This window comes from Phaenicophaeus curvirostris, chromosome 4 (assembly GCF_032191515.1).
Source record: "Phaenicophaeus curvirostris isolate KB17595 chromosome 4, BPBGC_Pcur_1.0, whole genome shotgun sequence".
In the NCBI taxonomy this organism is placed as follows: domain Eukaryota; kingdom Metazoa; phylum Chordata; class Aves; order Cuculiformes; family Cuculidae; genus Phaenicophaeus; species Phaenicophaeus curvirostris.
Window position 1 is genome coordinate 50369509 of NC_091395.1, and position 9922 is coordinate 50379430.

Consider the following 9922-nt stretch of genomic DNA (forward strand, 5'->3'; position numbering starts at 1 on the left):
TGGCTGGAGATCGAAGTATGCTTGTGTGTTTTGTTCTGTTTTTAAACAAACCCTTCAAGTGAAGAAAAAACTATTTTCAAAGACAAACTTGGGATACAGAAAAGAAAACCAGATGAAGGACATTTCGTACATGAGACACATGCAATTGTTCCGCAAACAAGTTTTCTTGCCTCTGGCAAGGAAATAGAGTGACCAAGAATTGGATTTTACATGTCTATAGTATTGATGTTAGTACAATTAAGCAAAAAACTAGGAAGTGTTTATAAAACTTGAAAACTTGGAAAAGCATCCACTATATATTTGATGACATCTTAAAAGTCCATACAAATGTCAAGCAAGCAACAGAGCCCTAGCAGATGTGCTAGGTTAAAGACTCCTTTGGCTTAAACTACAAGCAAGAACAAGAAAAACATAAAGATTAAAATTAAAGTCATCATGGACAGCACAGAATTAATGCTTTCAGGAAAAGCACATGAATAACTTTGAACCAAGTTCAAAACAAGTGCCACAAAACATGAAAATACACACACTCTGGAAAGCTGCTGAAGATTTACTATGTTACATTAATTTCAAGATAACAAAGCCAGGTCAACTAAGAAGCTAAGAAATGAATTGTCACCAAGACATCAGCTGCTTTTACGTATCTTGTTTTCCAACATTTTGTGACGTGACCATTTGGGCAGAAAGAGCGTGTACAACCTCCAAGTACCTTCATCAAAGTGATAATGCACACAGAGCCAGAATCATCTGTGTTTTACAATGGCTTATCATTTATATTTTCTGAAGTAGGCGTGACTTCGTGTATGAATCATTTATGGAGTCCAAAGTATTAAATACTAGTTGGATGCATCCATGAAAGCATCGGCATCTGTTCTTTTTGGGACCATAAACATCACAACCTAAACATCCAATCTTCACTCTTGGCTCTCTTTCCTCTTCCAGAAAGCCTTACCACAAGGTGGTTGAATAAATGGTCAAATGTGAGATATAAAAACTATGTTAAGCCATATTACTAAAATAAACTTGATGGTACACTGAGGTTATCTTCTTTCTTGGCTGCATTACAGCACAACTCATGACATACAACAAGATTGCTGTCATTGCAGCTACATTCACAGCTTTTGCCTTTCAGAAACCTGAAGCTTTTGCTTCTCTAAGTTAAGGTTTTATTTGATTTTTCTTGCACATTTAAACCATTTAAGTAATATGACTTTCTTTGATAACAGAGAGCTTGGCACAACAAAGGGAGAAAATGTAGTCCTCTCTGCCAAGACTACATCCTATCTGCTCCCAGTTCACAGTAGTTTATTCATCTCCAGTTGAGCCAGATTTTTTTTTTAATTTGTATAGTCTGCAAGAAGATTCTCACAGCTGTTTACCTGCAAGAATACTGATTTCTTCTTAGGGGCTGGCTAGCTGGCCTTCATGCCTGTCACCTGAGATGGCACTGCCTCCAACCCAAGCATGGGTGTATTCCACAGCTTAAGCTCTCAAGTCTGTCATTCAAATGTCTGTAAAAATAACCAGATGCAACTGACTACAAAGTGTTACTGATATTTACATACAACACTGATCATAGGACCAAGGTGTAGGTCTATTTGGAAGGGACCACAGGAGGTCTCTAGTCCAGTCTTTCTCAAGCAGGGCCAGCTGCAAGGTGAGACAAGGCTGCTCAGGGTTTCATCTGGCTGGGTCCTCAAAACCTCCAAGGATAAAGCCTAGCTCAACTTCCCTGGGCTGCCTGCTCCAGTCCTTAACAGTCTCCTCATGGAGTTTCTTCCAGCCAGTTTGACAGCCTTCCCACAGATACTGGGGAGTTGCTGTTGGCTATCCCCAAAACCACCTCTCCTCTCACAGCTCAGCAAGCTGTGATCTGTCAGCCTCTTCTCACAGGGCAAGTGCTCCTGCATGACCAGCCTGATGGTCCTCTTCCAGACTAGCTCCTTATTACCATCTTGTATCAGCATGGAGAGGGGAGCAAAGCTAGATGCAGTATTCAGATTTTGTCAAACAAGTGTGAACAGGGCAGCTGATCACATGTTTTGATCAGGCTATGCTCCTGTTAATTTAGTCCAGGATGTTGTTGCCCTTCTCTACAGGTCAGGACGTGTTACTGCCCATGCCCAGCTTACTCCCTAGCCAGTCAGTAACCAGCGTGTATTGTTGCAAGGGTTTCTACCTTCCCAGAGTTATTCTTTGCTTTTGTCATCTTGAACTTCCTATGCCTCAGCCTTCACCTGTCTAAAAAATCTCAGGGAAAAAAGGTTAGAGTACTCCATAGTGTTGCTAGCATAAGAATAAGTTTTATATGTAGACTTCTGAAAAAAACACAATTCATGCAAGATTTCCAGTGACTATAGACTCAAAACAGAAGTTGTACTCAATTAGAAACTTTTCTACTTTAGGTAGACATCCAGCTACATCTAGAGCTGCTTTAGTAGGAAGAGCTTCCATCCCTTTGGCCAAAGTGGAAACCAAAGCTGCTTAAACACTCTTTTGTCTTCAGAAGTGATAAGCAGGAGTGCAGTACCTCTTCAGATTTATGTCCCAAGAGACCACATATTAAGAGTGCCAAGGTTTTTTTGGTTTTGTTTTGGGTTGTCTGGTTTGGTTTTGTTGTGTTGGGGTGTTTTTGCCTTCATTAATCGTAGCATATAGTATCCAGTCGTCAGTACATCCCAAGGTTTTGTCTTAGAGAGCTACCTGTAGCACTTCAGCTGTGGTGGCAGTTTGTCTACAACCTTCTAAACCATGGGGAAACCTAGATGATCCATCCCTTGCACACAGATACTGTGTCAAGCCTCTTGATTATGGCTTAGTCACTAATAGATTTCTCCAGAGAAAATCTTAAATAAAATTCCTGCCCTACCATTTGTATTAAATGGGAGTATTAGGGCCCCCTATTTGTCACTTTTCTAGTGGGAAGAAGCCTTTGACTTGATTTGGGAATTACCAAGTGCTGTTCTTGCAAGACCATAGAACTCACAGCTGAATGGATTTTCCCACCCTTGCCCTCACCTAGGAGACCCTAGACAGCTAAAATCAGTTTTGTGGTCTGACTTAACCTGCTGCTCCTAAAGTGCCTCATACTAGAGATGCTGGGATCTATACCTGAACCACTGGGGTTCCCAGCAGGAGCTGTGCCTCTGTATCACGCCTGACAAATGGCGTGATTTCACAAACAGGAGTTTTAGTGACTCCTCATGCATAGCAATCACATGTTAAACTTAGCAAGCTGCATTTGAAACCCAGGTAGGTTTATGGGTTGGCTAGATACTCAGGCACCTGTAAACATCAGTACAAAGTCTTTCAACCAACCAAGTAATTAATGAGTAAATATTATTAAATATCATTAAATAAATAATCCACAATGCACTGGATAGAAGGAGAAGGCAGAAAGGACTATCCTAAAGCACAGCAGGTCCTTTGTAATTTTTGATCTCTTGATACTGATCCAGCAGCAGAGATTCTGGCTCACTATATTTAGATCTCAGACCATGATGCTTAAGCTGACCCATGCCATGACTAAGGTTTGGAACTTCCAGAAGTAATTTCCAAGCACAAAGCATATGTGCGTTTAATCAGTTCTTCAACATCTGTTTCATAATACTGCTTAACTTATCTGCATGGTTCATCAATTTAGTTTCTCCTCTTTGCATCAGTTGATCAACTAAGACATTGACAAGTTAATAACTTTTTCTTCTAACCACAACCCGCTCAGAGCACATTGTTTTGACTATTGTGACTAAGTAAATGAATACTATGAATTTGCTTTGCCCCAGGAAAATAAACTGAGATCCATAAATCCAGCTTTTGATGAGATTTGTACAAGAAGTTTACAGGAGATTCTAAGAGACCTCTGAGTCAGAATTAACCTTTCTACTAAGTTAGTCACATTTAAATTTACCCTTCCAAAACTCAAAATGAAAGCGCCTCTCATTTACTTACAAAAGCTGCCTCCTAGACAAGATCCAGCAGATATCAGAGCCATGCCCTAGCCCAAAGACACAGGGGAGGGGGAAATAGGAAGGGACTAAGCAAACACCTCCCTTTTCCATGGGAGGAAAACCCAGGCAGACAGCTTGAAGAGAACCAGTCCCCAGAAAACTAGAACTCACTCACAGATGCTTGAAGCTTAAGAAATATTAGCTTGTCTTTTGCAAAGCCAAGAATTATCCCAGAATCTGATGCAGGAAGATTTAACAAAAGCCATACTCTCACAGAATCGTAGAATACAATCACTTCAGCACAATTAAGCAGTAACAAGTAGTTGAGAAGGCTGTTTCAGATTAAATTTGCATGGCATACTTATTTACACCATTAATCACAAAATCTCTCTGGGACCTGCATGCAGTTTGACATCCCATCTCAATGTCATTGACTGTACAGACAGGGAGACAGACTTGTCAAGACTCTGGTAGATTGCAATCAGCCCTTCTCTCTGCTAGTATCCAGTAAAATTAAAGAGTCAAAACAAAAGATTAAGCTTTGCTTGCCAGCAAAAAAAACACAAGTTATTTCCTGTCATCTCAAAGTATGACTGGCCCTCCGGAAGCAGAAGCAGCACAGTAGTTAAAGCAGGCCTAGTATACAGTCCAGCTGTATACCTCCAAGAAAATTTTGGGACTAGGTATGTCTCAAACCCTCCTCTCCTCTTTCCTCCATATGCCCAGAAAAGAACAATGCAAATACAATATTTTTGCAGATTCGCAATGTGGGGTCCAGCATATTGCTTTGGATATAGCGTCAAAAGTATTCATGCACAGTTTTAGATCACTTAACTGAGGGTTGCAAGAGGGCATTAAAGTAAAAGGACAGAAATGCAAAAAACCCAGAAGCTGAATATTTATATGAATATCCAGAACTTCTTTTAGTAACATGTTTAGTTACAGCTATTGTATATTTTACTGTGTTAAGTTCTCCATTTCAAGATTTGAAGACCAAAATGGGATTTAATAATGCACATGAGCATTTCATATATCCTCCCAAGGATCATTCATACTGACTATATCTAGGGATGAGACGTTGGATAAGGTGGACTTTTGGTATCATTAGCTCAGACCTCAGGCATACTCTGATTTTTCTATACTCCAGAATATCTATACAATGTAGAATGCAGAGGTATTCATAATTACAATTTTACAAATAGGAAAATAAATGCACAGAAGTGAAAGAATTTTTGCAAACAATGAGCAGAACATAAGACTGAGGATTTAATTTTCAGTCCTTGGCTCTAACCATTTCTTAAAATCAACTCAAAAGCATAGTGCTGTGATGCACTTTGATGTGCAAAATGGCAGACTGAGGGTCTATTTCTAGCCAGGTTCATATGCAGATTATGCAGAAGTCAAACTTCTGAAGATGTCCATAAACAGAACTACATTTCAGTGTGGTTTGCTACACACAGAGTAAACTATCCTTCTTATGCCTTAAGCCTCCTGTTTACTTTTTCTCCCAGTTACCCTTTCATATCGAGTTAAAATACAGCTCACTAACTGTTGCATGGTAGAACAACTTAACATTTCTGCCTATCTTGTCTTTTCAAAAGGAACACTACTCAGAAAATACACTGTGACTGTGTTTCAAACATTAGCCCCCTTAAGGCTTTCCAAAGTTACCTGAAAGTTCAGAGAGTGTCAAATAAATCTTTCCTACATATACATAGGAAGAGAAGCAGCAAAAGTTGCTGGTATCTTGACAGAGATTTTTTTAGGTTTTTTCAGCTCAACAACACACCACAGTTTGCTTGTACAACTCTGCTCTAACACTTCATCCAAAGTATTTGATTCTGGTGAGATGAACCTGGATTCCAATTCAGCTGACCACTCTGCACCAGTGCTGGATTACAGCTGTGGCACAATGCAACAACCACATCTTTTATTCAGGATCAAACGGTATCCCATTGGGGTTAGAGGTGACTGTGGAACAGTTGCTAATCAAATTTTACTTGCAGGAGCTTTATTTTTCCAAAGAATTATGCAAACTTTAGCCACTACAGTTCAAGACTCAAAGCCTCGAGTTTGCAAGATGGATGGTAAAGCATAACATTTTCCCCATCACCATCCAGAAATATTTCTGCTGCCAGTTACATGCAAGTCTAAGGAGAATAAGAACATAAAGGTACAATGTATGCTAAGGAGCATGATGATGAGAGCATAGTACAGCTATTGATAATATTAAGGGGAATAAACTAGTAACATGCAGCACTTAAAAGGAGCAGGGAGAGGGGTGAAATGTACCATATAGTGCTTTGAAGCCAGCTTCAAAAACAGATGACAGCTGGCAAACTGCAATCCAGTTTATAGCTTGTTCAGCAGGTGTAAATCATACTTTTTTCCTCACCTTTTATAGCATTCAAGGAGCTACAGATGGTTTCTGAAGCCTTCAAATTGATCAAGTCCCTGAGAATTGAAGTCATTCGAAGTTAAGGTGTATGGACTCAAAGCTTTGATTTCATCTGGCTCAAAAAAGCTGCAGTAGTACAGGTTTAATTAGCATGTGAGTTCCCAAGGGAAATAAGGCCTTTTATAGTTCTCATTTCACTGAAAACTGCATGCCAGATGCTACAGAAATCCATACGATCTGTGCCAAAAGTAGGAAAGGAAAACAGAAGAATTATTATTAAAATAGAAGCTTCAATGGGATCTTGGAGTTTTCTGCTTTTTTGCAATTTCAAAAAAATTAAGTAGGCACACTCAGTTTCATAAAAAACACCAGTTACTTCTCAGCAATTTGAAATTTTCTTTAAGGGCTAAGTTTTTGCCAAGAGCACGTATGTCCCTTTTCATACAAATAAATGCAGAGCGAGGCAGCTGTGCACAACATGAATGAGCTTCCAAGACACCCTCCTGAGGATCAATGGTCCTCTGTCAGATTTAGTCAACTGACTCCATTTTGACATTGAGTGCACCCTTAGCAAGTTTGCAGACGACACTAAGCTGGGTGGAAGTGTCGATCTGCTGGAGGGTAGGGAGGCTCTGCAAAGGGATCTGAACAGGCTGGACCGCTGGGCTGAGTCCAACGGCATGAGGTTTAGCAAGGCCAAATGCCGGGTCCTGCACTTGGGGCACAACAACCCTGTGCAGTGCTACAGACTAGGAGAAGTCTGTCTAGAAAGCTGCCTGGAGGAGAGGGACCTGGGCGTGTTGACTGACATCCAACTGAACATGAGCCAGCAGTGTGTCCAGGTGGCCAAGAAGGCCAATGGCATCTTGGCTTGTATCAGAAACGGCGTGACCAGCAGGTCCAGGGAGGTTATCCTCCCTCTGTACTCGGCACTGGTGAGACCGCTCCTCGAATCCTGTGTTCAGTTCTGGGCCCCTCACCACAAGAAGGATGTTGAGGCTCTGAAGCGAGTCCAGAGAAGAGCAGTAAAGCTGGTGAAGGGGCTGGAGAACAAGTCATATGAGGAGCAGCTGAGAGAACTGGGGTTGTTTAGCCTGGAGAAGAGGAGGCTGAGGGGAGACCTCATTGCTCTCTATAACTACCTGAAAGGAGTTTGTAGAGAGGAGGAAGGTAATTTCAATGTCACTTATGCAAATATTGGCAGGATTTCTGTAGGATCATAGGATGAAGGAAGAAATAATGAGAAGATAAAGGAAATGGAGATGTTGGTTGTCCAAGGATATAATAGGAAGCAAGGAAGAAAAGCCGTAACCTGACTAGACAACAAAAAGCTCAGGAAGTTTAAAAAAAAAAAAAGTCTTGATCTAGATTGTTGCCTTGGGATCAGTGCCATAGCTTAGTATTTTTAGTTACACATAGTAAAAATATACACAGTCTTCCAGCTGTAAATCAGCAACTCCTGACCAGTTGCTTCACAGGTATTATTAAAAGTACATATTCCTGATGTAGTCATACCATTCAGTAAACATTCTTATTTTATATTGCTGTTCCTGGCTTTGCAGTCAATAACAATTCCTGGATGTTGATGATCCTCTGTATTACATAACGTTTCTGAGTTTCTTTTCATATTCACCCCAAGTGTAGCTGTTCACCTTTTGGTCTCGCATTTCAGCAGCGAGCTCAGATGCCAGTGCAAGGGTCTACTGGATGCCAAGGCAAGCACAACACTTGGATTATCTTGGTGCTTTGTTTTAAACTTATGCTGAGTCTATGAGGGAAAACTAGCTCACATCCACTTTTCTCCATCTTAATTAACAATTACAGAGATTCCTAAAGACTAATAGATTGTTCACATCTTTTTTCTCCAAAGTGTTAATTCAATTGCAGCACAATGGAGAAAGCCAATATCAATTATTTATTACCACTGGTACTGGACAAAGTGACAGTACCTCTTTGACTCCTGATTGCTGCCACCACTGTAAGCACTGGAGAGATGAACTGGAGAGAGCTTCACAGCGTGATGTCCCTAACACTTCTTCACTCTCTGCTCACTAGCAACACTCTTAGTAATTCTTCTCTTTAGCTTTTCTCTAAGCACTTCCCACAGCACAGGACAATAAAATCTGGCATTCTCAGAACTCCTCAGATACTTACATCCATGACTAGGTCTGGGACTGGCCTCATGTTCCACAGCAGGATGCCATCGGGTCCTCAGCTCCTGTCCACCTTAGACTAATCACTCCTTTTCTCTCTTAGAAGTGGATTTAAGCACCATACTTATTCCTCACAAAGTAATCCTGATGTTATCCATGTTTCTTTCTATCCCTTTTCTTACAGCTCTTCCTCCAGAAGGTGTAAGCACTAAACCAACACACATAACCTCCTACAAACTACACTTTTTCTCCCTACCCTACCTGGCAGCTGCCGCGTATTATAGGCACATTGTTACCTTAATTGGATTGTTCTGGTGCACGGCTGTGGTCTGAATGAGTTCCTAAGGTGCTCCGCTGCTTGCTGGATCAAAATCCTCACCCTTGTAATGCTGTTCACTGTTAGAAAAATCCAAGTGAAAGAGGCTGGCTGAGAAAAGGTAGCTTTTGGAGGTGGGATATCTCCATCAGCCATCAGTTCTCTCACATGTCAAAAACTGGATATAGGGGGTTCAACCCAGAACTACCACAGCTGTCGCTCATTATTATATTCCTTTTCCATCATTTCAGAAGAATGCTTTTAAAAATCATTAATGATAAAACAATTCCATAAGGTGCAAGTGTGAATAAACCTATGGAGGAACAGCAGTTCACAAGATTACCTCAGCAATGTAAGATGCATAGTGGACAGCTGTGGTCCTCACTGCTGTAGCTAAAGGATTGACAGAGTAACTATGGCACACCCCAAGTAAAATTGTCCATGTCTGGAACACTGAATAGGAAAGATCCCTGTTAACTTTAAAATAGAGTTTTGTTTGTTCTTTAAGACTCTGGGGAACAAGATTTCCCGTTTATCATAAACTCAAAAAATCTTTTAAGTTTTCCTTCCTAACTGGAATGAAGACTCAGAATTTGGTAATTTACTGAAGAAAGGAGGTATTGTTTCAGGAAGCACAAAAAAAGTTAATGCTGACTTTTCTGAAATCAAACTGAACAAAAGGTCACCTTGAATCCCCAAGACACTTCTCTGCCTTTCATCCTGGGAGATTCCCAGGCAGCCTCCCCTGCAGCAGTGAGCTCAAAAGCCTGTTTCAGTTCTGGAACAGTTCTGTTTCAGTTGAGGTCAGCTCTGCAGCACCATAATTTGCTGTAGCCTCCTTCTACAAGTCACATTCACTGTTCAAAAGGTCTACATCCTCTTGCATGTTCATTCGAACTGTAGAACTGAAATTAAACCTCCTAAGCAGTTATGAGCTATAACCACATGCATTCTTCCCTTCGCAGCATGGAAGGTTGTAAACAGAGTAGGAACCTTATGAAACTTTCATATCTTGCTGAAGTCCTTTAACTGACTGAATTCCATGTCTACACAGTCTTTGACTCTTGAGTGTCAAGCTGGCATATTTCACAGACTCCTTCAGTCTTTG